Source organism: Cheilinus undulatus, linkage group 14, assembly GCF_018320785.1.
Source record: "Cheilinus undulatus linkage group 14, ASM1832078v1, whole genome shotgun sequence".
Taxonomy (NCBI): Eukaryota; Metazoa; Chordata; class Actinopteri; order Labriformes; family Labridae; genus Cheilinus; species Cheilinus undulatus.
In genome coordinates, this window is record NC_054878.1 from 18,860,349 (window position 1) to 18,887,566 (window position 27,218).

The 27,218-nt window shown below is 38.1% G+C and overlaps 1 protein-coding gene across 3 annotated transcripts in view; it reads left to right on the top strand.

Annotated features, from left to right (window-relative positions):
- LOC121521404 (bromo adjacent homology domain-containing 1 protein) overlaps positions 1–27,218 on the top strand; it is a 70,446-nt gene that overhangs the window by 25,618 nt on the left and 17,610 nt on the right. Inside the window, exon 1 of one of the 3 annotated variants that reach the window (XM_041805366.1) lies at positions 13,775–14,260. The exons of the other annotated variants lie outside the window; for them this stretch is intronic. The gene's annotated coding sequence lies outside the window, so the exon portion shown is untranslated. Of the gene's footprint in view, positions 1–13,774; positions 14,261–27,218 lie in introns of those variants that run through there. 3 annotated transcript variants of the gene reach the window in all.

Below are 27,218 nucleotides of genomic sequence, written 5' to 3' on the forward strand. Positions count from 1 at the left end.
GACTGCCCTGATATATGCTTAATATTTACAGCAATGTGTGTGAAAAAGGGCTTTAGAATAATTATTAGTAATGAAAACATTAATAGACGTGATTGGATCAGCTTCTCTCATGAATTGAAACAGAGGGAATTGTTTTTGAAGATACACAATGTGATAATCACTGTTGTTTTCCCACATCACAAAATGGCTGGCCAATAACAGGAGACCTTTTTTAAGAGGTGTAATTGATGTAACAACTGTGTATTCTGTGAATAATTGAGCCTTTTCATTTCCTCTGACATTCATCAGCTTTTCTTTCCTTTAAAGAGCTTGTGGCTCAAAGTGGTTGCTTTGCTTGATTGCAGGTTTTGAATCCTTTAGATGACAAAACATCTGAGAAAAAGTGCTTTTAAAAACTCCTGAATGAAGACAGTAAGTGGCCTTTACATGGCAGATGCAATTAAAAGTGATAACCTCATATTTAGTGTGATGACTGAGATCAAAACACCTGCAACAAACAGAGAAGAAGAATTGTTTCATTATCTGGGCTTTGCTAGTGTCTTTATTTTAACCTCACACAGCCCTGAATGTATGAGATTAACATGTACGCATAGGTATATGTATGTGTAGTGATGCAGTCTGGAGTGCCCAGGTCTGCTATAAGCTCTTTAATAGAGCTCAACAGGGACTGCCCACTCTGGGATTGTGGGTACTGTAGTTGATAACTGCCTGAAAATAAACCTTGTTTTTCTTAACACATGGTTGGTATCACATGAACTGATGATATCTACCAGAGCATCTTCCATCATTTCACTCTCAGGTAGTTCATGTTTAGTCTACCTTGGATGGTTATGACATTATGGCTGATTATCAAATCCACTATAGAGAAAATGAATGGGATTTTACTTCTGGAAGCACACTGCTGAGCTCTGTAAGCTGCAGTAACTGATGTTGCAACATGAAGCATGCCTCAGACAGACACACCCAGAACCTGTCCATCCTACGGAAGACACCTAAACATCTACTCCGCCTCTCCTTGCTCATAAAAAGACATTCCTCATGTCCAAATGTCAGAACCAGTTGTCGTACCTTTATAAAAGCTCTAACTACAGTATAACCCCATCACTTCAGATTCTGCCTTGGTCATTCAGTGTGTTGAGATTCTCTAGTGTGGCAGTGATTTCTCTGTATGATGTAATAGATTACATTCACACAAACCTAAGTGATTTCTCTGACACTGCTCTGTCTCTGTGTGCTCAGTGCTGGTTAGTGTTCCACTTGACATGATGGCCAATACAACTGTTGATTTCTTACTCTGCTGATGTATAATATTTTGAGATACCTGCACTTTATTTAAGAAGATTACTTTGCTCTTAGTAATGAAAGTTTATGTGAGGAGGTTTTAGCTGGTTAGGAGCTTATAATGATGTCTCTATATGACCCACAGAAACAAGCATTAACTAGGGCTGCAAGTAGCACTGAAGGGCCCTCGCACCTTCGAGCACGTCGGGGTAGGGGTGGGTGATATGGAAAAAAATCATATCACAATTTTTTTTATTGCCAGATGATGATCTTGATTTTATCACGATTTTTTTCATTAAATTTCTAAGACAAACTGAGGTCGTGTTAACCGAATATTCTCCGTCATTGATGGATTTTTTTGAAGGATGACAGAGAATTTTGAAGGCTGTCTGTCATTTTGACGGACTGGAATGATGAGGATGAGCCTGCATTTCAGCGAACACACACAGACAGATGCATAGACCTTTACCATTTTTCACACATGGACTATCAAGGAGGTTATTTAATCTATTAAAAATCTTGTACCTAGTGGGCTCTCTCACTGACCTCGACATCGTAAATTAATGAGAGTGCATCAGTCTCTGCTGCAGGTGTCTCAGTACACCGGTTGGCATGCTGAGTTCCTGCTGCTTCCACCTCACTTGCTCACCACCGAAACCTCACTTTGAACACTGAGTTTGCTCATTTATCGTGGATATCAACAATGGAAATATAACAAAGAGATGGGTGAATGATGAGTCAGATCAGCGCCTGTTGCTTTATTCTCTCTTGGTCGCTCACCACCGCCTGAACCCTTTCTCTCTCTCTCTCGCTCTCTCTCTGTATCTCTCCAACTTGTCTCAGTGCTATGATGCACAAGCATGTGCTGTATGAAGCTCTGTGTCAGGATGGATCCAGCAGGATTGTAAATGAGTGACAGAGCCACAGGCTCACAGTACAAAAAACTTTGCCACATTCAAGTCAAGGCAAATACAAACGCAACGGACCCAGTGTGCAAGGTCCGAGTTCATGACGGTTTTTTTTTTGGTATTATGACTCCTGTGGAGCAGACATGTACAGCTCCACAGTGCAGCCTTTTAACAACTTGTTACCAGCTATGGTCGACAAACTACAACATCTTGATATTAAAAATATCCTCCAAACTATGCGTGATATATTAAATGGCACAGTTCATAGTTGCTTGCTTAAAGACAGGGACTGTTGCTCCACCGTCACTGCATAAAAATGACGAGAAGTAAACGCTGTGCTGCTGTGTTCATTTTCCTCTTAATGCCATTAAAATGCAGAACCTCAAAGATTGTTTTTTGAATATAAGTTTAGAAATGCTGATTCATTAATTACACACTACAAATAAAATCATATTGAATTATATCATATTACAGATATTAAAGAGGAAATTATAATGACGGATTGTAAAATGGCATGACAGAATTTTTACGACCCTTTCCATCAAAATAATGGACAACAAAAATGTCCAGCGCAACCTCTGCTATATGTATATATATGTATATTTGTATGTATGTATATATGTAGAGGTCTTATCCCACGATATATTTAAGTTCCAAACATTTATTTTCCTGCATTCTGATCGATTCTGTCTTCTGGAAACAATTTCTAAATTTTATGCACCACTTTAGAATTATTATGTGTGTCTTCGCCTGTGTTTTAAAATCTACTTTACTGTTTATTAAGCACATTTTGACACTACAAGTAGCCTGTCCATACAGTATGCAATTAAACATCACATTTACTTAAGCCTTGTTTACAGACTACCAAATAAAGAAAATATGAATATGACACACATTTGATGAATTTTTGAGACATGTGGTTATGCAGTTCAGTAGTGACTGTATGATATTTTAACGCAATTTTGATTTTTATTTTAAAAAATGTCGTGTATACCTTGATTTACTGCTCTGAATAAGGCTGTGATGAGCAGTGACATAAATGTGACACAATGGCACCTGCCTGCTACTTACAATGAAGGAGAGAAGAGGAGAAAAGGCAGGATTACGTGCTGCAGCAGTGTGAATGTAGGCCAAAAAAGTGCATGCAAATCAATGATTTTACTGTTTAAAACATTTTCTAATAATGATCCATGTCTGGACCTCACGGACATCACCGCCTTCCTCCGTAAAAAATCGCTGATGTTATAACGTTTCAGCAATGACTGCGTTATCTTGACGTTTACTTGCCAGGTGGAAAGGCTTGTAAATAACTTGGAAAATATTAATTGAAAGCAATGTAAACAATGTTGACTGTAACAGTTACAACAGTAGGCTACCTGCCTCAGACACACTTTACTCCGCTGACCGCGGTGTGTAGACGGCAGACCGGAGGACGCTGTCGAGCTCATCAAAAAAAGTTGATAAGCTTTGTGCAGTTTGTGCAAATAAATATTTTTTTGCACACTGATGGTTCAGAAAACCAAGACGAAGCTTCATATAAGAGTTAGAAATCGTCATGAGAACTAATTCTTAAGTTTCACTTTCACTGAGTCTCCGCTGCATCAGGGAGCAGAAGGGGAGGGGGGAGGGAGCAAAGAGCGAGAAGTAGTAGAGCCAATCCTCCGATAAAACAGATTAAGCAGATCACCAATACATTCTATTACTTCACGATCTGAGATTGTCTTATCGCGCACCCCTACGTCGGGGTGTGTTGCAATCGCCGATACATGGGAATAGTGGGGTCTTAGCAAACCTGGGCAGTGTGCTTCAGCACAGCAGAAATGTAGATCATCCCAGGAATGCATTAAATGAGAAAAAAGTGGCACAGAGCGGTTTGTGTCTAAGTTAATACTGCCCTCTAACGGCAGGTTGCAGGATGACAAAGGACTACATTCATATGTGGAAGCTATCAGGGCAGGATTCATCATGTAAAATTCTAAAAAGAAAAGACACATTATGTAAGAGGTGCTACTAGACCCTTAAAGTTGGGGATGCTACAGCAAAACCCTAAAGCAACCATTTAAATACGTAAAGTCGCAGACCCTGATCATAGTTCTAGGGTCCTGAACCCGCGGTCCTGAAACTGCAGCCTCCCAGCCTGCAGATAGGGACTACTGCAAGAATGAGCCTGTGTAGATGTGACTCTGTCCATGGTGGTAGATTGACAGCTGCCACTCAGAGAGAGTGAGGAAAAAAGACGCTGTAAACACATGATTTCACATGCTTCTCTTCAGCCAATTTCGAGTGGTTCATTTAAAAGCATTATTTGTGCTCAAGGCACTGTACACTTTGATGCATTTTGTGACTTTTTGTCTTTCTCTGATCATCCAGAAGAAAACAATGACTATTTTCCGTGACCTCAGGGTTACAGTATTGTTTCTTACTAAATTGCCTCTTCCCTAGAGTGGCACGTTTGCACGCGCTGGGCCTGGTTGGAGTATTTTCTATCATCACAAGATGGCAGCATAGCCTTAATTCTGGTTCTATTAAGAGAAGAGGGAGCTTTGAAACTTTCAACAAGGAAAATGCATTAAAAATCTTAGTTTTGGTTTTACAGCGTGGGCCCAAGAGGCTTTTTGTAGGTCCTGAGATGGCAGGTATGCTCAAGAATTTGTAAATGCCTAGGTAACATGTGCTGCCATTCCTTCTTGCTCTACACCAAAGATCAAGTTGTTTGGATGAACGCCCTCAGACTAGTTCGTTCAAATAAAACCCCTGATTTATGCCTCATTTTACCAAAAAAAAATCAAAATGGCTGACTTCCTGTTTGATTTACAACATGGGTCCAAGAGGCTTTTTTGTGCATCCTGACATGATACATCTGCCCATAAATGTTTGAAATCCTATGTTAAACCTGCTGGGGGGCTGATTTTTTGAAAAGTTGTAGGGGGTGCCATTGAACCAATTGGCCACGCCCACCTTCAAAAGTGATGTAGATCAACTCGGCACTCAAAATAGGATTTTTGTGTTTTTTTCATTGCTCTACATATACTATAAGCCCCTGAAAATATGTACTTCTTCTTACATGGTGAACAAAAATCACCATGGCCACGCCTTTTGACCTAGATGTTTGACCATCAAGTATGTGTAAGCTCAACTCCTTGGGTACAGCCTGAGCAAATATCAGCATGATTTGACCAACCATGTAGGTATCGCATTTTGAAATTCAGGAGAAGTGACTTTGTGTTGCCAGATGGTGGCACTGCACAATTTTTCAGAATTTCAATTATGGATGTGTTCTGGCCTGGACTGTCATCGAGCACATGAAATTTGTTGAATATATGTCAATGTATACCAGAGTTATGACCGTTCAGAAATGTAGGCCGAGACTGTTTTGTTTGCTGCCCCACCGAGGCCACACCCTCTGGCAAAAAGTCACAGATTTTTGCACAGACATAAATCCACTTCTTTAGGACTTCCTGGTACAAATTTGAAGTGGATATCTTTAAAGGACTAGTAACAGCGGCTTCTGCTATCAGCCTTGATACTCCCTGTCACCACTAGGGGGCGCTATGATTTGAGGGCTTGCCACGGCCATAGACTAACAAGAAAGTCCCTAATAACTTTTCATCATGAAAGTCCTAGGAGGAGTTTGTCAAAAAAAGCCCCCTAGAACAGGCCAAAAACAGCTAATTTTGGGCTAATTTATACAAAATGGCAGTTTTCCTGTTGGAGATAGAGATTTGCTCCAAAAGACTTCTTTGTAGAGCTCCCTGAGTCGAATCTACACACCAAGTTTCATAACTCTAGGTCAAAGTCCCTTTTGGGGCCGTTCCATAGAAGCACAAAAAGTGGGGCAAACGGGGCAATTCCTGAGGGTCATCTGTGAAACCTATATCAACCCCCTCATTTTGCGCACCCTTCATATGTGTGCCGAAGGACTTTGGTTTTTGAGGATGATAAGGGGCCCAAAAAGGCTCGCAACGCATAAAAATAAAAATGATAATGACGAACCCGACCAATTTTAATAGGGTCCTTGCACCCTCGGTGCTCAGGCCCTAATGAGCAGATGGATATTTTCTGTATTTTAATATCTGTAAACACTGCCATTGAGTAGGTGTCAGATGAGGCAACTAACAGAAAAAAAAGTCCATCCATATGAGGGTGGGCGATGTAAAGCTGGATCATGGTCTCGATTTTATGCTGATTTTTCATTTTGATTTTTAAGACTATTTTTAAGTTACTTAAAAAATTTATTTCCTATATTCATTTTTTTAAATGCACAAATACTGAGTCCAAAAATCAACTCTATATGTTTTGTCCTTTTCCTCTGCAACAACTGGTTGATCAATGCATGAAATATTTAAATATTTTGACATTTTGTAGTTGACACCAGGGGGCACCAGGTTTGGAAATGTATTTTATTAACTACAACCTATATAAAAAGACACATAACCTTTTTTTCTCACTGTCTGAGATTAAATCAGACTAAACTTTTCCTGTTTTAGGTCAGTTAGGATTACCAAAATTATTTGTTTTTGCAAAATGCTAGAATAATGAGTGATAGAATTTGTTAGAGAACTTTGTATCACTTTCTTCAAAGTCAGAGGTTTACATATTTCCTTAGTACTTGGTAGCATTGCATTTAAAACGTATGATTTGGGTCAAATGTTGTGGGTATCCTTCCACAAGTTTCTCTCAAGAGTTAGCTGGAATTTTGGCCCATTCCTCCTCACAGAACTGGTGTAACTGAGTCAGGTTTGTAGGCCGCTTTGCACGTGCACGCCTCTTCAGCTCTACTCACAAATTTTCGCTAGGACTGAGATCACGGCTTTGTGACCACTCAAAAACATTGACTTTGTTGCTCTTTAGCTACAATGTAACTAATTTGGCTGTATGCTTAGGGTCCTTGTTCATTTGGAAGACCCACTTGCTACCAAGCTTTAACTTCCTGTCTGATGGCTTGAGATGTTGCTTCAGTATTTCTACATAACCTTTTTTCCTCATGATGCCATCTATTTTGTGAAGTGCACCAGTCCCTCCTGCAGCTAAACACCCCCACAACATGATGCTGCCACCCCCGTACTTCACAGTTTGGATGGTGTTCTGAGGCTTGCAAACCTCCCCCTTTTTCCTCCAAATGTAACAATGATCATTATGGCCAAACAGTTCAGTTTTAGTTTCATCAGACCACAGGGCATGTCTCCAGAAGTTAAGGTCCCTGTCCCTGTGTGCATCTGCAAAAGTAATCTGCCTTTTTATGTTGCTTTTAGAGTAATGGCTTCTTCCCACACGCATACACATTTTGCACCAAAGCACATTCATCACTGGGACACAGAGCCCATCTCCTTCCTGAAGATGGTATGATGGCTGGACATGTCACTCTGATTGGTCCGCCATGAATGTAACAGACATAACGTTCCTTGAATCATCTTTTTTTTAAATTCCTGCCCTTCCCTAATACTTTCTATGGGATATTTCCCTGATGAATGTGCAGTATTTCCATGCAATGGATATGAAATAGTCTATCTGGCGTGTCAGGTTAATGCTCTCCTATAGCACTGTGGATACCTTGTTCGGGGTAGTATGCAGAGCTACTCCTCTCACCCGTCCGGCATTATGACAGGCATCCCACATAGCTGCAGTCAGCCATATTGTAGGTTTAAACCTAGTCTTGTTACACAGTGGTATTTATTTTAAAACACAAACTAGACACAAGTTCATGCAGATGTATTGCTATACAAGTAGCCTGTTCGTATGCAATATTACATGACAGATTTACGTTAACTTTGTTTATAGACCAGTAAGAATGACAAGATGAGCTAATTTAAACATAACAAAATGGGATTAGTTTCTGTGATACATGTTCATTCAGTGAAAAAGTGATCTAATTTTATTTTGTTATAATCTTGATTTAATTGATAAAGAGCTCAGGAAATAGTTCATTAACAGAAAGGGAGCTATGATGTTAGTGTCATACACCTGCCTGCTGCAAATAAAATTACCTGGCATTTGTCTGTTTTGTTTCAGAGAAACTCTTAACTCCATGATGCATTGTGTTGTCATTTGCAGCCCCTCCTTCCTTTGCTTTCTTCTTCAGTGATGCATATTCTGTGCAGAGTTTGCATGTTCTCCCGGTGCATGCGTGGGTTTTCTCTGGGTACTCCGGCTTCCTCCCACCACCAAACACATGCTTGTTAGGTCAACTGGTGACTCTAAATTGGCCGTAGGTGTGAATGTGCCTGACTGTCTGTCTCTGTATGTCAGCCCTGCAATTGACTGACGACCTACCAGGGTGTACCCTGCCTCTCACCCAGATACATCACCAATGAAGATCAATGAGTCTGTTACAGAAGAAGCCATGAAAACCCAAGCCATGACATTACCTCCACTGGGTTTCACAGATGAGCTTGTATGTTTGGATCATAAGCAGCTTTCGCCCTTTCATCACTTTAGTAAAAGTTCATCTTTGTCTCATCAGTCCATAAAACTTTGTCCCAGAATATGAGGCTGTTTCTCTGTACTTTTGGCAAATTCCAGCCTGGCCTTCCTGTTCTTTTTGCTAATGATTGGTTTGCATCTTCTGGTGTAGCCTCTGTACTTAAGTCCATGAAGTCTTCTGTGAACAGTAGATGGTGATACCTTCACTCCTGCCCTCTGGAGGTTGTTGCTGATGTCACTAACAGTTGTTTTAGGGTCTTTCTTCACAGCTCTCACAATGTTTGTCTTCAACTGCTACTGTATTCTTTGGCCAATGTTTGTGCAATGGCTCTGATTGATTTTCTATCTTCTCTCAGCTTCACGACCACTTGTTTTCACCCACAGACTCTGTGATTTTCATGTTGGTCACACCTCTGACCATAAATGCAGTCTGTACAGGCAAAACCCATATCTGAAACTGAGCGTAGACATTCAGCGCTATTTATTGTTTGAATAATCAATGTAATAGGACACACCTGTCAGTCACATGTTCCAAAACTTTTGCTCCCGTGAAAAATGGGTAGGTTTGAACAAAAGATGCTATCTTCTAATTTGTGTATCAGATCCAGACATAAATACCTGGAAATAAAAACTGAAATGTTGATCTCTTGTCTCATATTTATCTTTTGATCTCAAACCCAAATGTTTTCAGTCTACAGCAAACATTACAGAACTGGCCTCACTGTTCCAATACTTTTTGAGGGGACTGTATGCATGTACATGTAGATTCACTGGAAAGTCTCATGGCCAACCAACTGTCCTGACATGTACTCTGCAGTTTTTAGTCTTTCAGATTAGTATGCTTGGTTGTTATTTTCAAACTGGTTTTACCTAAATTCTTATTTTTTTATGGGACAAAAATGAAAAATAATTCAATTCAATGTAAATATGGCCTTAGTCATGTCATCTTTTTGCCAATAATATAAATACCTTTATTGGTTTTTAACACTCTACATGCTTGCAAATATACAGAACAGCCCCAACCACACATAAATATCCATACCCCAACCCTAGGGATACATGATACTGGATTTTTGCTCATCTCCAATATCCTGATATTTCCAAATTCATTTTAACCGAGATAGAGGTATCAATTTTATAGATTTACAAATATTGATATACCAATATATAAATATAGTTCGAAACCGAAACCTCAGTCCCTAACTCTCAGAGGTCTAAGGGTCCTCCTTTGATTTTGACATTATTTTTTTATTCACGTTTTTAAGCTTCTTGCAAAAACAAGATTTTCCAGTATTTTAAATCAGAATTTTCTGGACAATCACAGCTTTGTGCATACTGAGGCCCATTTTTGTCCTAGAGGACTGTGTAAAGAGTTACTTTGGGTATCCCTACCTGACACACCAACAAACTAATGATCACCATTAAACAGACTGTACATAAAATCCCATGAATAAAGAAACAAACACTCTTTTTTGAGACTTTTACAATTGAACTGGATCATTTGATAAGTATTTCACTTATCAAATGAGCTGAAGACGCAGCTCAGCTCATAGTCTCTAAAGTCCAGTGGAAGTGTCTCACAGATTTGCATAAAGCCCTTATATCTATTTAGCTCTTGAAATTTTATTTTCTTTCAAAGGTGGAGAGGTAGGAACCTGCTGGGAATGTGTTCCCTTATAGAAATAATAATCAAACACAGTGTCCGGGACCACCTGTGATTGAGGCTTTAGTAAAATATGCTCATTTTGACAGCAGTGGGCCAGTTTGTGTGGAGCCTGAGTGAGCTCAGCTTTTCCTTTAAAGATACAAGCAGGAGAGCTTCAGTGAGACATTTGTAAAACCAGTGAACCTGAAAAAGAAATCACAAGTGAGATTCAACTGATAGAATCCAGGACTCGGGGATCTTCTGATGTGATTTGAACCATTAACTTTAAGGAAGTGCTCCTATTTTGGGGAAATTTTGTGGCTAAACTTGACCTGTGGTCTTATTGGTTCATTTTACAATCATCATACAAAAATTGAGAGGATTTTTCCACTGTGAACTAAATATATAGGCTTCATAAATATAAATATAAATCTGTTGATAAACTGTATGTGACTGTTTTTAACTAAGGCTGTTGAAAGATTACATTTTTAAAATTGTGCTTAACCCCAGAATTTCTGTAGTGAATCATGGTTAACTGCATCTGTTCTATCACTTTGTAGAATTCCCTTATTTGCTTTCAAAGTTGTTTTGTGTCATTTTTGGATATTTCTACTGTCTTAAACTGAGATTAACTGATTTCCTGTTCGGATACAGACCTGCTTTTATTGGTTATAACATGACCTAAACCACAGAAGAAGGAACGTGTTTCTTAAAGGAAAAAGGGGAACTATTTGAAGTTGTAATTATTTATGTATTCACATGCACAAATTGGAGTAAAAAATGCATTAAAAACATGTGAAAATAGAAATAAGTGTGAGGGTGTGGTAGAAGCCTACAAGTGACTTTTATAAATACTAAATGAATCCAGCCTGTGGCCCTTTCCTGCATGTCTCTTCCTTCTCTCTTGTCCATGTTTCCAACTCTATCCACTGTCCTCCTCTGTCAATAAAAGCTCAAAATGCCCAAAAATAAATCTTAAAAAAAATGTCAAAATGTAGTTTAAATACATAAAAGAGAGGTTACAAAAATAGAAATGTATTAAGGAACAATAAACAATTGAATGCTCTTATAGAGATGATAATCATTTTCATCATCAAAGTGTTTCGAAGTCTTTTTGTACACAACCAATGACATAAAGAGTTCATCAAATGTATTTCATAAGACAACTCCCCGATACTTGGTTGAGAATTGGCAGAGATGTTTAGTACAGTGGAAGGTGAAGAATTTTAGCCTGTCTGGTTAAACAAAAACATTTCTAAAATGGACAGCTATATCTAAATTTCAGTATGAAGCTTTGAATACTAATGAAAAATTTTTCTAACAAAGTTAATGTCAAAGTTGGTCAACAACTGCAGTTTGAGTGGAGCACTTTGCATCATTTTTAAAAAGTTGCTGATCTTACAAACTGTTTGAGCTGCAGTATTTTATGGAAGTAAGTTAGAAATGTGCTTACCAAACAATATTACAATATGATAAATATAGTATATAAATTAAATTATAGTATAATGTTAAGAGGCAAGTGTGAACAAACCTCCTTATATGATCCCAAGAGATTAAGTGACCTTTTCGTAGAGGAAGCCAGCATCTTCTCTCTGGCTGAGTTTGTCATCAGTTTGAATACCTAAAAAAAATGTGTAGACAAAACTTTGGTAATTTCAGCATTTTTGTACGGTCTAATTTGTTCACTGTCATATTTCTTGTTGCCGAAATGTGACTTTTCAACTTTTAAAGGCAACTCATTAGTTAGAAACCAAGTAGAGTAATTTGGAAGATCTTGATGTAAAACTCTAAGGATGATGTTAAATCCCTATTTGTGACTGAAAGGTTCGTGCTGTTTGCATAAAGCAATAAAAATGTAGCATTTGATACTTGAGCAATGTCATTTATGAAAATTAGGAAAAATAAAGGGCCTGATATGGATCCTTGAGGAACACCATAGTGCAGTGGTTCTCAACTGGCCGGGCATCAGGACCCACCACCACCCCCTTGTGTGAAATTGCAACACAAATATTCAATACCACACAAATTTTATTCAGTGAAAAACTTTGCTGTTTGAACCTTAAATGGAACAAAAAATGTTTTTAAAAAAAGAGCCTGGATTAAAAAAAAGAGTTTAAAATAGGGATGTGCAATGTTGAACAGTTGATTTGTTTATCAAAGCCAGCGAAGATTTACGAGCCAGTTACACTAATTACCCAGCATTTTTCATAATCATGGTCTTGAAATCCTAGTCTGATACTCTTTTAAACTTTAATGAAGCCTCCTGCCACTTGAGGCAGCAGTAGCATCAGGTAGTATTTTTTAATCTTGATTAATTGCATGCCTTATTTTTGCCTTCAACAAATTTTGGTTAAGCCACTGCAACATCTCCCTGCAACTACAGTGATGTAAAATAAGTCCAACACTGATTCTTATTGTCCTATTTCAGTTTTGAAAACTCACATACAGCTGTTTATGTATTTCTTTTTCAATACATAACCTTTTTTCAGTTGTTGAGTTCCTGTTAAAATCTTTAATTGACCTATAAAAGCAGGTCTGTTACCCTTAGTTTAAGACGGAAGAAAAATCTGACATAACTCAAAAACAGATATGAATGCAAAATAGTAGGATTTTATAATGGGATAGAAAGGGCATGATTAATCTCAATTAAATACAGAAATCCTGAGATAAATCACGATTAAAATTTGTAATCCTTAGACAGTCCCAATGCCTATATTTTAATTCAATCAACTTTCCAAAGACAGTGAGGGAATTTGGTATTTTTTTGAGGCAGTTCCTTATTATTTATGGAAATCTAGGAAAAAGAAAGTCAAAAACTTGAGAAAAGGACCAAACTCTGCTCATCATCACAGGAAAACCTTACCAAATGTCCTTTATGTCCACTTATAGTGTCTGTACATCATCACTTTTATTCCTGGCACACATTCGTGACCCACTGGACACAATTTCACCACTTTTGGGTCCCGACCCACCAGTTGAGAACCACTGCCATAGTTGATATTTTGCATGGATTCAATACATAACACACGGGGCAGATGAATTTTGACTTGTCCACTGAGCCGTTTGTAAGTTTTTTTTTTTTTTTTTTTTAAGTGAAATGAGACATAAAGAAGAAGTGAGGGACTCATTTTACACCACTGTGGCTGTAGGGAGACACCACAGTGTGCTGAAAGAGCTGATAACGCATGAGATTAAATAAAAAATTAAAATTAAAAATATCGTGCACTAATAATGTTGACCTTGATTAATCCTGATGACTGCGATTAATCTTGACGGCCTTACTTTTAACCTTTTGGCTTAAAGGACATGCATGTTGGGCTGTCAGGTTGAGGGTGGGTTTAAAGTGAGTTTCACGTTAGTTTTCTGAGCTTTACACCTCATAACATCATAACTTTGTTAATATGAAGCCTTCACCTCACGTACACCACATGGGACGCTGCTGACGTCATTTAAAGCCCGTTTCCGTGCTCACCTTTCACATGAATTTCTCCAGACGTGTTTAGACAGTCTGCTGGTTGACTGGTCGTGGTTTGGTCACGACAAATGACAGGGTGAGGCTGTCTGTCGTCGTTGTGGGGGGCAGTAACATCCCTCGCCCATGATGTAGCTCCGTGTGTTAATACACTGTCACCAAGTTAACTCAGGCACCGAGAATATGTAGTTTCTTATCTCCCCGTTCACAATAAAACAGCTGTTTGTCCGTCATTGGAGGACGGGGGTGTCAAACGAGCTGGGTCCGTGTGGCAATTGGTTCACATGAAGTTTTCTGCAAATCGGTTGAAGCCCAACCAGGAAGAGCAACACGCACACAGGCAGGCAGCACATACACATCTCTGAGGCAGCGCCACAGACCGTCCTCTCTCCACTCCTCCCCAGCTCTCCCAGTTTACGGAGCTCTGCCATCGCACCAGTCCGGCGGCTTCTCCTCCTCCTCCCCCCTTTTTCTCCCCGCAGATTTTTGCTCGACGGTTCCCGGCTCGTGCAGGAGGAAGCGTGTCCTCGAGCCGTAAGTTACCGCCTCCCTCTCATTTTTTGGTTGCTATTTCGCCCCTGAATGTTTGAAGTTGTTCCGACTGGCCAGCCGTCCAAAAGAGGAGCGCAGAACCCATTTTTCGCTTCGTGCACCAGAAGCGATTCACATACAGGGCTTCTGCTGCTGCTGCTATACGAGCCAGATCCTCCCAGGTCTCCACTGGAAGGACCTGGATCTGAATAGCCACCGTGTCGGCAACACGGAATCCAGCTCGAAAACGCGACCAGGAGGGGTGACTGCCCTTTATTTGGCTTGGTGTGTGTTAATGTGTGTATTCGGGTACCCTCCACCTCCCCCTCCTCTCTCTCCAGCCCATATTTAGAGCCTGGCTGGCTACTTCAGATGGGCAAAGCTACGTCAAGCTGTACTGTATCACATCCTACTGTATCCCTCGGCCACTGTATACATGTATTATGCACGCTTGTATGTATGTATTCACATGTTTGCAAAGCTTCCTCGTCATCTGAGCGGATGAAGCTGAAGGCTGCGGTGGAAGTGAGTGAAGAAAGCAGCAGAAAACATTGCCCTGCTCTTTCTGATTGTTGGAGTCTTTTTCCTGATAAACGCTTCGTGTTGTATCCGCCTGTCAGCTGCCCTGACATGGAAAATGTAAAATAAGAGCCTCAATCTGATCCCAAAGAGCTCCATTACCCTGCTGGTTATTTATTTTTGATGTGTTGTGCTTGTGAATGTGTGTGTGTGCTGTCCGTCTGTGATGTGGCTCCACTTTAAAGTTGAAAGGAGAAAAAACAAGTGGATGAGGTGTTGATTAAATCAAGCTTAGAGTGGTTTGATAAGTCGCTAATACTTGTAGTAGGGCTGGGCAATATGGACTAAAAATCTTATAATGATCATTTTAACTGAGTGGTGAACACAATATACTTTTCTCTGTAAAAATAACAAAGGGCTTTCAATAGTGACGCATGATAAGTAGGCTATTTATTATTTATTGGGCTGTTACCAATGATGTCCTGATGATTTTTTTCATTGTTGATTTTAAAAGGAAGCTATTTTAAGTATTAATGCAGATCTGAGGGAAAAAGGCTCATATGTAGCTGCAAAGATATTTATAACCAATTCCAACTGGCATCACTTGTGTTGGCATCAAAAAACAAAGAACAATTTAATTGATATATTTCATATTAATCTGGGAAAAAGTATGTGTGAGGGCAGGACTTTTCAAAATATTCTCAGAAGGTGATTGGACAAACATTCTGTCTGTCACATTCATTACAGGCCAATCAGAGCTACAAGACAAAATGAGATAGTAGGCATGTGCAGCTCCAGTGGTATCTATGGATGCACGCAGTTAATCACTAAAATGGTTCAATTTGTTTAGCAAATTAGTCAGTGCGGGATTAATGAGTCAGCTGAACTAATTTCCTATCTTTTTTTACAATCACAGGCTTTAAATCCTGGTCTATAATGCTCTTTTAGACTGTAATGAACCTCACGCCACTAGAGGCTGCTGTAGCTTCAGTTAATGGCCTCTGCCTTCCTGTCTGACACTTCACGGATTTAACATGAGAAGCTCAGCGGTGGCTTAGCGGTTAGCATGTAGTAGGAACAGTGCAGTATGTCTGGTTTTTAAAGTATTAAATTGAAATGAAGTGGTATGTAGGTATGTAGGATTGAACTATCAAAGCACGATATTAATCTGCCAAGAGGAACGAAGGCTGACGGCGCTAGTTAATTATGTTAGCCACGCTGTAGAGAGTATATCAGGGTAACGTCACACCCGCTAACACAATGACCCTTTGAGGAATTTGACTGTTTTCTATGGATTTTCTCCTCTTTAGACTGGTCGGCTAAATGAAATGTAAATGAGCCTTTAGCCAAATAGGGAAATAGACGCTTAGGAACATCTTTAGTGGTAACCTGAGCTTGCAGGCTGGAGCATGAGCATGAGCACAGGCATCGCAGGCTTGAGCGATGGAGCTTGTTGGAAGATAAAGCTTGCGTTGAGGCCAGTTGAGAGAATTTCAAAAACATCTTTTCTGCCATGAGAAGCTTTAGCATGGCTAAGAATAATAGAATAATAGAATTATCTCTCTCTCGTTCAACCTTTCTTATTTTCACTTTTGTACATTTTTTAGTTTCATATGTTTGTACAAGGAAAAGTTTGCAGCCTGGGTCTGTTGAAGGTAGCATTGCTGTTTGCTGTTAGTGCCATGTGGTAAGGTTGGTACGATAATGACTCCGTGAGCTGGCATGGAGAGAGGTGGCTCTAGAGATCACTGTTCAGCCCTCTGGAGGTGTCATCAGACTGACTGGATGAAACACAGACAAAGGAAGGGTTCCCACTTGAGAACCCTGGCGATGTGCTGGTTTCTCTGCACAGTTGACTTGTGGAAGCACACAGAAATGGATTAGGGGTATTTCACTGAGCATTGATCCCTTTTGGAGGATCTGTTCCCTTCAAAAACAACCACCACTGGCACTAAATCACTTAAGTAAGCCAATGGGATTTTTTGCTATTATTTGTACTTCACCAGAAGTTCCACATTCGTTGCTACCATAGAAATCTCAGGAAGAAGTTGGATAGAATATTTGCAATATCGGCTGATAATTAATCGGTACCAATAATTATCTTGCATTCCTTGTTTTCACCATACCAGAATGATATCTTTTGATAGGATTCTGGTTTCATCAGCTGCTTTGAAACCTGGTCGATACCACTGCAACAAAAACTATAAGTCCTGAACACACAATATAGGGTCATTCTTTTATAGTGATCAAAAATTGCAGAGAAACTTGACCACACTGTCCATTTTGTACAAAAACACTGGAAATATTTCCAGTGGGCCAAACTAAGAGGCACATGTCAGTCAGGAAGCAGTAAGTGATTCTTACTTTAAACTGTGTTTTTTACTTTGTGTTATTCCTGGTTTTTATTTTTTTAAAGCAACATAAACAATATATCAGTGTAAGCAACATTCTTGCAATATGTAACATTAAAAAAAATATCAAAGTGTCTTAAAAACTTAATATGTTGCCCAGCCCTAGTTTGTAGCTTGAACAGCTTGAGTTAGCAAATATGGAACAGAGATGGAGTTGTTTTCTGTCTATGCTCTTTGGTGAGATAATTTTAATGACTTCTGACACCTGCTGGCACCCTTTAATGATGCTAATGTCATCAGCAGATCCATTAACACACGCTTTGGACTAGAGTGGCCATCATTTGGTTGGTGTCATTAGAAGCGATTAGTTATTGTCATTTATTTAGTATTTGGTATGTCACAAGAAGAAAGAGCAATGAATTAAGGATTGTATAACAATATAAGTAGGTTGGGATAGAAGGGAAATTTGGAAAATATTTTGGATATTTTTAATTTGTGCTCAAGAATGTTAAAGCTCCTGTGAGGAGTTTTTTAAAGTAGTTGTGAAACTGTCTGAAATTAATAAAGATGCCTCTCAATGACCTATGAAAGCAAACGAGACCCTCAGAGAGAAGATTAATCATTTCTATAAAGATATTTTTAAGCTTGTGAGCTGCTGCTGAGGGGTAGGCATTGGACAAGAGGATTAAAGGCACATTAAAGATACAGCCTTTTTCTCCTTCTTCTTCTACTTCCTTTTTTTTTACATCTCACTCCACAGATATTTTCATAGAACAGGATGCTTGTGTGTAGAGATGAAATGGTTACTGGTTATAATGATAAGGATAAAATTGCCCAGGGTTTTCATACTGTTCATATGATAACCCTGCTTTAATATCATGGTTAATAATGTCCAGATAGCATGCTATTAAGGTTCGTTAACTGAGGTAGAAAAATGAGGGAAAAATGTGAGCAGGTTGACCTAAAACGGGGGAGGAGGCATCACTATCTCTCCTCTCACCTGCATCATTCAATGTGATTGTCTGAGTTTCGAGACAAAGACAGACAATAGGACTAAGGAGCATGTTAACCATACACTAATCAATTCATACGCCCAAAACATATTGGCATTATTAAACAAATTAAACAAAATGCAGTTTTTTTTTCTGTTTTTTTTGTTGTATGCATACAAAAATGCATAGTACCTCATTTAAAGCATGTGGTATCAAGAGAGTATCAAACATTTTGAAAATTTTATTAACAAAGTGCATTTGTTAATGTACATTTGATAAAGTTTTCATGCTTACTTTAGTGTCTACAAACTAAAAGTGTACAGTCTTTTCCCATGCTTAAAATTTGATTTACAGTTTTTTTTATATTCAACTTTATGAAATGATAATCTGTACTTTTAAAAATGTTAAAGAAATTATATCAATACTGTGATAATACTGATAACCATGATAATGTAGGTCAGGATTATCAGGATATGAGATTTTGATATTGTTACGTTTCTGCTTGTGTGGTTAAGGATGTCAGGATGAGATTTTTTCCAGAAACATCATGCATGAAAAGGACAAGATCAGTAAAAGCATGACTGCTTTGTCTACAAGAGGCACCAACACTAAAACGAATGAAAAGTTCCATAGAGGGTCTTTTATTTATATTGATACAGAAATGTGTCAACCTTTTGTAATTTCATTTATACCAAACAAATACCAAACTGTTTCAAAGCCATAGTTTCTCCTTTATCTTAATAAGTTATCGTGTTAAAAAGTAACACTTATTCTAGAATCTACATCTGTTTCACAAGATAGATGCATGGAGGAGAGATGAAATTCCTACTTTGGCATTATTGTGCAATTTAGACAGTTGGAAAGAATTTGGCTGCATTTTGTGATCATTTTAAAGAAGAAACTAGCCTATATCTACTACCTAAGACTTTTTAATGCTGTGGTATCAAAGTAGATAAGAATGTTGATTGATTTCATAAAAATCATATCATAACATCTTAGATGGTAAGCACCAGCTTATGGTTATGGGGCAGTGTGCTCATTTTCACCACTATTATGATAATAAAGGCTTAAATGTTCTAATTGATATTTGTGAGTCTTATGCGTGCAGTCGGGTTACACTTTATAATAGTGTTATATCATTATTCATAGTTTGCTTACTGTTAAACATGGAGGCTGTGGCAGAGAACTTGTGTGGGAACATTTATGCTTCGGTTGCATTTGCAATGTCACAGTACAGATAAGATAAATGTGTCTGGGGGTATCTCTTGATTTTTTGTGTCTTTTTGGTCTCGTCAGTGTGTTAAATGATTATTAAAACCCACCTGTGCTGCTGTTTCACTCTCATTGTTCCTAGAATCTCAGGAGATCTTGCAGGTTTTATGTTAAGAAAAAAAAACCTGTGAGCCTGGTGTTTGATGCTGTGAGAGGAGCTCATGATCTGTTTTCTAACCAATTAGAGACAGAGCAAAGGGGTCATTGATCCTCCCGTAAATGTGAGATTACTTCCTGAGGATAACCAGGCTTTACTGTGTTTAAGGAGCCAAATTGCCGTTTGGCGGCAATGCTGCCTCGTAAGATAATATCTCTCAGGTTATCCCCCCCAGTCTCTCCCAACGTGCACTTCTTGGCAGTGACCGGCTGCTGCTGCTGGAAAAATCTACTCGTGGTTTCAAGAAACTCCTTATGAAAGCTCAGTATCAAGGTTAATAGTTAGGTGTGACCAGTGATACGGAGGGTGATTTTTGAACACAGATCACAGGGCAAAAGAGGAGAAGTATTTCTTCTCTTCAGCCTTACATTTGAAGAGAAATACCTCAGAATTTTCAGTTTTCGAGTGTGTCTTTGTGGTACTGAATTTCAGTCTCAGCTGGCAAAGGGATCATTTTTGTGCCCTCACTTTGGGAGCATTTTAAAGATGGAGGGACACACACAAAAGTTAGGGTCAGAAATGCAGTTATGAATGTGGTGATTTAAAAAAAACATATCAAAGTGTGCATATTAGCTATAATTTATTAATTTTTTAAATTAAAAAAATGTTGTTTCTGCAGTGTCCTATCAACCGCCTCCTCTGAAACCTACCCCAGGCAGGGCCATAGAATAACTTAATAGAAATAACCAGTCTTCACTCTGTTGGCCTGGTTTGCTTTTCTTGGTCATATAAAGGGATCAGTATTAATATGTTTCATAAACTTCTAAAAACTCCTCATGGGAGCTTTAATCAAAAGGTAGATGATATCTAGCTCAAGCTTAATCTGACTACAATAAAATGGCTTGATAGCATTATAGCTTCCATGCAATGGCTCCCAGAGGTCCTAGTTTGGTTTATACCCCAGTTTTTGGGTTGTGGTTCGGTTCAGTGTGAAAAAAAAAAAAAGAAAAAGGATGCATATTTCTAAGTTTCTCTTATTTAATATTCTAAACTTATAGTTTCGAGTTGTTCCCTCTTGTGTTGGTAAGAAACTAGCTGTGATAGTTGGTTCGGACTGTAGTGTATTGAACATTCAACAAAAACAGAAATGAATAGGAGTGTAATGATCCACAGAGATCATGGTTTGCTTTGAACCTTGGTTTTAAGTCACAGTTCAGTATGGGTTTGGTTCATTGTATAAAAAAAAAGGACCATACAGTCCCAGATTTATCAAGACAGTCTGAGTGCAGACCATACATCTCTGACAGCTGCTCTTACAAACCGAGACGCCATATATCTCAGAATGCAAATACACATTAAAACTTTTAAAATAAAGTCAGATTAAACTGCTGTTTAGGGTTATGGTAACTATAAGGATAACAAAATATAAAAGTTAAAAAAACCTGATACAAAATGTTAAGTAAAGCTGGGTTAACAGTTTGCTTAGTGGAAAATAGCTCATCCTCCAAGAAAACAATCTAACACATCTAGTGTGGCTTATGTTGCTCTGTTAGCTGTGTAAGCTAGGTAGATAATTGATCTATGTAGCTAATGTAGCTACATAGCTAATGTAGCTAAAGCTAAGCCCACAAAGCAGATACATAAGCTACATAGCTATGCTATCTGAGTAGCTAAGTTATCTTCAGCTACATTTGCTAAAGCTCATGTTGCTAATGTTTACTTAGCAATAGATAATGTAGCTAATGCAGTTCTGTAGCTAACATGGCTAATGTAGCTAAAGCTAAGTTCACAAAGCAGCTATGTAAGATAGGAAGACATGTTGTCTGCATAGCTAGCTTAACTTCAGCTTTATTTATGAAAGCTCATGTTGCTAAAGATAATTTAGCTACATTGGCTAATGTAGTAATGTTAACTGTGTTGCTAGCATAGCAGACAAAGCTATAGCAAGTTCATGTAATTACTTTTAAAATGGGTCCATACATAATTTAATCCTAGATTAGACCTCTGGTTGTTTCTCTGTTTTTTTAATTGAATTTGTCTTAGTTTATATTGTTTGCAGTGTGGTTATTACTGAATGTAACTGCCAGACTTTGTTTATGTGAAAGCTGAATCTAAAGAAAAATATATCTGACACTGGAAATCAATGTTCCAGCAAATTACAGCATCTCCTTTCTGAGATATACAGCGTCTCAGATGCTGGTCTGTGAGAGTGGCTGTCAGAGATGTATGGTCTGCAGCCAGCCAGACCCTGCATTTAAAGGCCTAGTTCTAGGTTTCTCCCATTTATTTCTTTTGAGCTGATTGTAGTATAGCTTACAGTTTGATCATTCTCCTGTAATTGAGAGCTACATGTGATAGCTACAGCCTGTGGTGTATTAAACATGAAAAAAGAGGAAATACAGTTAAAAAAAAAAGATGCAAAATAAAAAGCAACAGATTAATGAATAGTCTTATATCAACTGAAAGTGATAAAATGAATACAAGGTAATTATGAAATCTGTATTTTAGAGCCTTTTTAAGGTACCATGTTTTTGTTTTATATAGTGTGCTGTGACACCATCACATATTTTTTTTATTAAATAACAGTAAAGACTCTGCACTGATATTTAAAGAACACTAGCTTAATTGACTCATACTAGTCAGCAAAGGATCGCAAAGTAGCTCATTTAATAACAGGATGGGACATTGTGATGGAGTCTAGCCACTGTTCTATATTTCTGCATATCAGCATAAGGCCTTCATAATGTATTGGTACCCTCTCTGTTTTTACATCCAGAAGCTTTTTTTTTAAAAACAGCAGTAAGAGTCAGTAAGATGACTCTGCTACTGCACCTGTAGCTTACTTTTCTTCTTTGTGTGTTTTTTTACACTTGCTTCTTCCTCTTCTTTGTTTGTTGTTTATAAGCGGTTTAAGCAGTTACATGCTACTGCCACCTAGATAGGCGGGAAACACCGTCACCTGTAATTACTGTTTTTTTCCATTCAGACCAAAGACTGTAGAAAGAATTCAGACATGCTGCTGTGTGACTTTGTTCACTGAAGTGAAGTGTGCAGAAGTATAGCTCATGATCCAGTAAAAGACTGCAATTATTCACACACAGGAATGGACCTTGCAATGAGGCTTGAGGACTTGTAAAACACAGCTATAGCTAAGGTCTTTGACCATCTCTGCTTTCACATCCAGAGGCCTTTAAAAACATGTCAGGGAAGTAAAAGAGAGGGATAAGAAGACAGTGAGGCTGTTAGCTTTGCCATGTCTTCTTGTGAATTGCAACTGCTTCTTAATTTGTGTTTTCTAGCAATTAGCACAGTTATGAGCATTATCACCACCTGGATTGAGCTGTTGGTATCCTGGGGAGGTCCCGCGTTTTTGCCTTTTTCTTGATTTAGACGTTTTCCTTGTGCACGAAACTGCGGTTCAAAACTAATTCAAATATACATGCATGTAAAGCCACATGCATGATGACTGGAAAGGCATAAATTATGTACATAAAGTATTTTTTGTAATTTACTTTGTTTTATTTTGGCTTTCTGAAGACTATATTTAAATATTCTCCTTTGTAATAGTGATGTAATTGTGACTAAGTGCACCGCCTTTTCAGAAATTCTTCTGTTTGTTCAACAACCTGCCCCCAGATTACAAAAAGTAGTTTTATTTTGTTTTAACACATTCCAGATTTGTTGCTTTAATACTTTGGAGAAGGGAAAGATAATGATGAAATGATATTTCTGGGTATTATTTTCCTTTAAAGCTCTGTTGTTGTTGTTCAGAAAGCCTTTCTAGGCCTGCAGCTGGAGTGTGATTGGCCTTGCCAGGTTCACACTGGCATTTCAGTTTTGCTGCACAAGCCTGGTAAGATGTAGGCAGACAAAATCAAACATGTTTGAATGCTGAGGGCCATCGTCTTTAAATAAGTCATAAAAGCAGGGTCCAAAATCTTGAGTTTTAATGTCTTCTTACTGTAGAGAAATCAGTGTGATCCATGAGGCCTCGTCACGCAGCCATGCTAGTCCGAACAGATGCCTGGCCTGTAGCTCTAGCATTGCAGAATGAATTGGCAAACATTATAAAGCTGACTGAGATAAGACCCAGGATGACTTATTTTTTCTGGTGATGAGCTTACAGCTGTGTGATAAGTTATGATATAAAGGTTATTTATGGAAATGTTGAAACTTTAAATTCATGAATTCAGTCTCTTTGCACTGTTAAACACGAAGAGGATAGAGAGACAAGCACTTGCTATAAATATTTATGTTGATAGTCTTTAAAGGGTAAGTACACCCTCAAATTCTGCAGGAACCCTCTCAGCACATTTGAAAACATATATAAGAGTGAGAGGGGAGAGGAGTGATTCTAGGAGGCTGGGGCTCGATGTGTGGATTAGCATTAGTATTTCTTATGTCTGAGTCTGACAGGAATCTAATGAAAGGCTGCATGTGCAGACCTATTAGGTTTGGCAGGGGCTCAAAGGATCAAATATGATGCTGTAGATTACTGTTTAGTGTAAGTTCTGAGTGCCGTCCTCTATCCTTCTTGTTTTGATGATCTGATAAAGTCATGTGCTACAAGATGGAGAAAACAAAAGTCTGGCTCAGATCGCGTTAAAGGAAATAGGTCAAACAAAAGTTGACTTTCAACCAGTAGACCACAGTTTGATTACCACATGACACAATATGTCAGCAGTGAAACAGTGGAGTGTTCATTTCTTTTTCTACATCAAATACAGTGCCTATAAAAGTATTCACCCTTTGGATGTTTTACCCTTTTGTTGATTTTATAAATCAATCATGGCCAATATAATTTGGCTTTTTTGACAAATTACAAAAAAAATCTTTAATGTCAAAGTTGTTTAATGTCAAATTTAAAAAAAACAACGTTTTTTTACTAAGTAATGTCAATCAAATAAAATAGTTCAAGGTAAAATAAGTGACGGCATAAATATTTACCCCTTTTAAGTCAGTAATTAGTAGATGCACCTTTGGCTGCAATCACAGCACTGAGACTGTGTGGAAAGGTCTTACTCAGGGTAGCGCATTGGAATCAGGCATGATCAGATCAGATTTACTCATGTGCCATACTCCTTCTTTGATGATGAATTCAACTGAACTCCAGGGGATGTTTAGTGCCTTGATGTTTTTTGTTTCCATTACCTGACTTGTACTTTTCAGGGTTTCCTCCAGGATTTTTTTGAAACAGTAGGGGAGGGCTTTACCTACCACCCCCCACCCCCTGTTTTTTTTTTTTCAATGTAAAATTATCACTTAATGTATTTAGAAATAAAACAAACATTTGGGTCCATTGAACATGGAAATATATGTAATAATGTGAGAGTTTAAATATCTATATTCTTAAATCTAAAAGAAAACAACATTTTTTTAGTTCTGTTAAATGATATAACTTGAACATGCCACAGGATTAACACGCACAGATAATTTTTTTTTCCAAAAAGTGAAAATTATATTTTTTATGCTTTTACTTTGCCTCCACTGTTACAAATACATACATGAACGCTTTAAGACCATACTAATAACAACAGCGTGGGGATATGATTTGAATGAAAGCCTCTTATAGTGGGATTCTGCTTTTATTACGTCCTCTTGCAATTATTTTATCCCAGAGGAGCCACAGGTAAGCCTCAGCCTATAAAGTTATTGATATTATGATAACTTAAAAACATTTATCACTCATTTATTCAACAAGCTAACGTTAGTGCGTCAATGCTTGTTGACGACCTGTACTCACGGACGGACACACAAACGATCTCTCCTCTTTGTCACACGTACACAGACACACACACGCACAACTGCTCCTGTTGCCCTGTGGCTGTGAAGCTCGCGCTTCTCCTTCCTCTCTCCATGAGGAAAACATCATAAAAACATCATGGATCAGATGAACGCCTGGCAGTTAATTGCTATTGTTTTTGTCCAGTCTTGTATTTTAACAGAAACGGAACGAAAGTTCCGCTGGAGTTTTTACGACAACGAGCTATTTTTAGATCACTAGCGTCTCATCTCCATCATGAGGCATGGTTGATGATGAATACCTACTTTAGTTTACCACTAATTATCAGATTTTAATCAGGGAAGTACTAAACTAAGTGAAGTTCATACAGTATAATTTACATTTTTACATTTGATTAAAAAGGTTATAAATCTGAAGGCATGGTGGCTTTTATTTTGGCGTGGCGGTGCGCCACGATCAGTCACATGTAGCGGAAACCCTGCTTTTCAATGACCTTTTCTTTGAGTTGCTTTGAGTGTTCTTTCTTGTCTTGATGGTGTAATGGTAGCCAGGAATACTGATTAACCAGTGACACAGGTGTCTGTATACTAAAATCACTTGAGACACATTCACTGCACTCGGGCATTTTACTTGGCTTAACCTCTGTTGAATTAGATCAGGCACTTTAAAGGGGGTGAATATTTATGCAGTCTTTTATTTTACAGTACATATTTTTGTTTAATTCACATTACTTTATAGAAATCTGTTTTCACTTTGACATTGAAGAGATTTTGTAGATGTTTTTTTTTCTTTCAAAAAAGCCCAATTATATTAACCACGATGTATTGATAAAATCAATAAAAGGGTAAAACATCTAATGGGGTCAGTACTTTTCTAGGCGCTGTCTAGTAGTATATTTGCTATTGCTGTCATCCAATAAAAAAAGTATAGTTAATCAGTCTAGAGGCTGCAGTTAATCACAGTGAATCTAAAATTTGAAACCTTCCTTTACAGTAAAGAAGGCAGCATTGCAGTACATATATTTATCTGAGGACCATCAGACTTCCTGAAAACAAAGTTTTATATCAGATCATTGCATCTGTCCATATTGTAACCTGCGTCCTTGAGTGCAGGTCTCCTTTTTCTTTTCTCAACACCATGCCACATTCAAAGTCACTTAAATCCCCTTTCCTCCCATTTTGATGCTCAGTTTGAACTTCAGCAAGTCATCTTTACCATGTCTACATGCCGAAATGCATTGAGTTGCTGCAATATAGTTGGCCCATTAGCTATTTTTGTTAACAAGCAATTGAACAGGTGTACCTAATAAAGTGACTAAATGATAGTTAACTAATAAATGATTTTCACAGCGCACCGGTTCATTTAAAAGTGTAAAGTACTAACTTTCCTGTCCCCCTTTTCCAGAACCCAGGCAAACATTCTGTATCATGTGATTGCTGCTACTTATGGAAGTAATTGGATTGGACCAGAAACACGATTTGGAAACTTAAAATCTCCATTCAGTTAACAAAAAAAAAAAAAAAAGTATCGTCATTGGTTTACAGACAATATTGAATGAGCACTTTCTTGCATGAATAGATATCTATTTATGTTGTAGTTTCATGAATATCTGGGATTTTTTTTCTCCAAATAATCCAAAGCTAACAGTTGTTAATTGTTGTTTTTTTAGTTTAATCGCTAAAAGGATTTAAATGGGCCAAAATAGTGTCATGTTTTCCTGACATAATATGGACATTAAAACAGTAATTGTGGGGAGTAATTATGCCAGGTCTTAAATAATGTTTAACTGGGTTATTTTTCATTTGTCAAACTTTATGAAGTTGATCTTATTGTTGAAATTCTATTTAGACATTTCCTTTCAAAGTAAACATTCAGAGTACACAATTGGCTTTAACACGCTTCTATTTGCATGCTTTGTGCACAGTAGGTGATAAGGCAAAGAGCACGGTGAATCAATGATGGGGTGCATCACTGTTTTTTTTCTCCT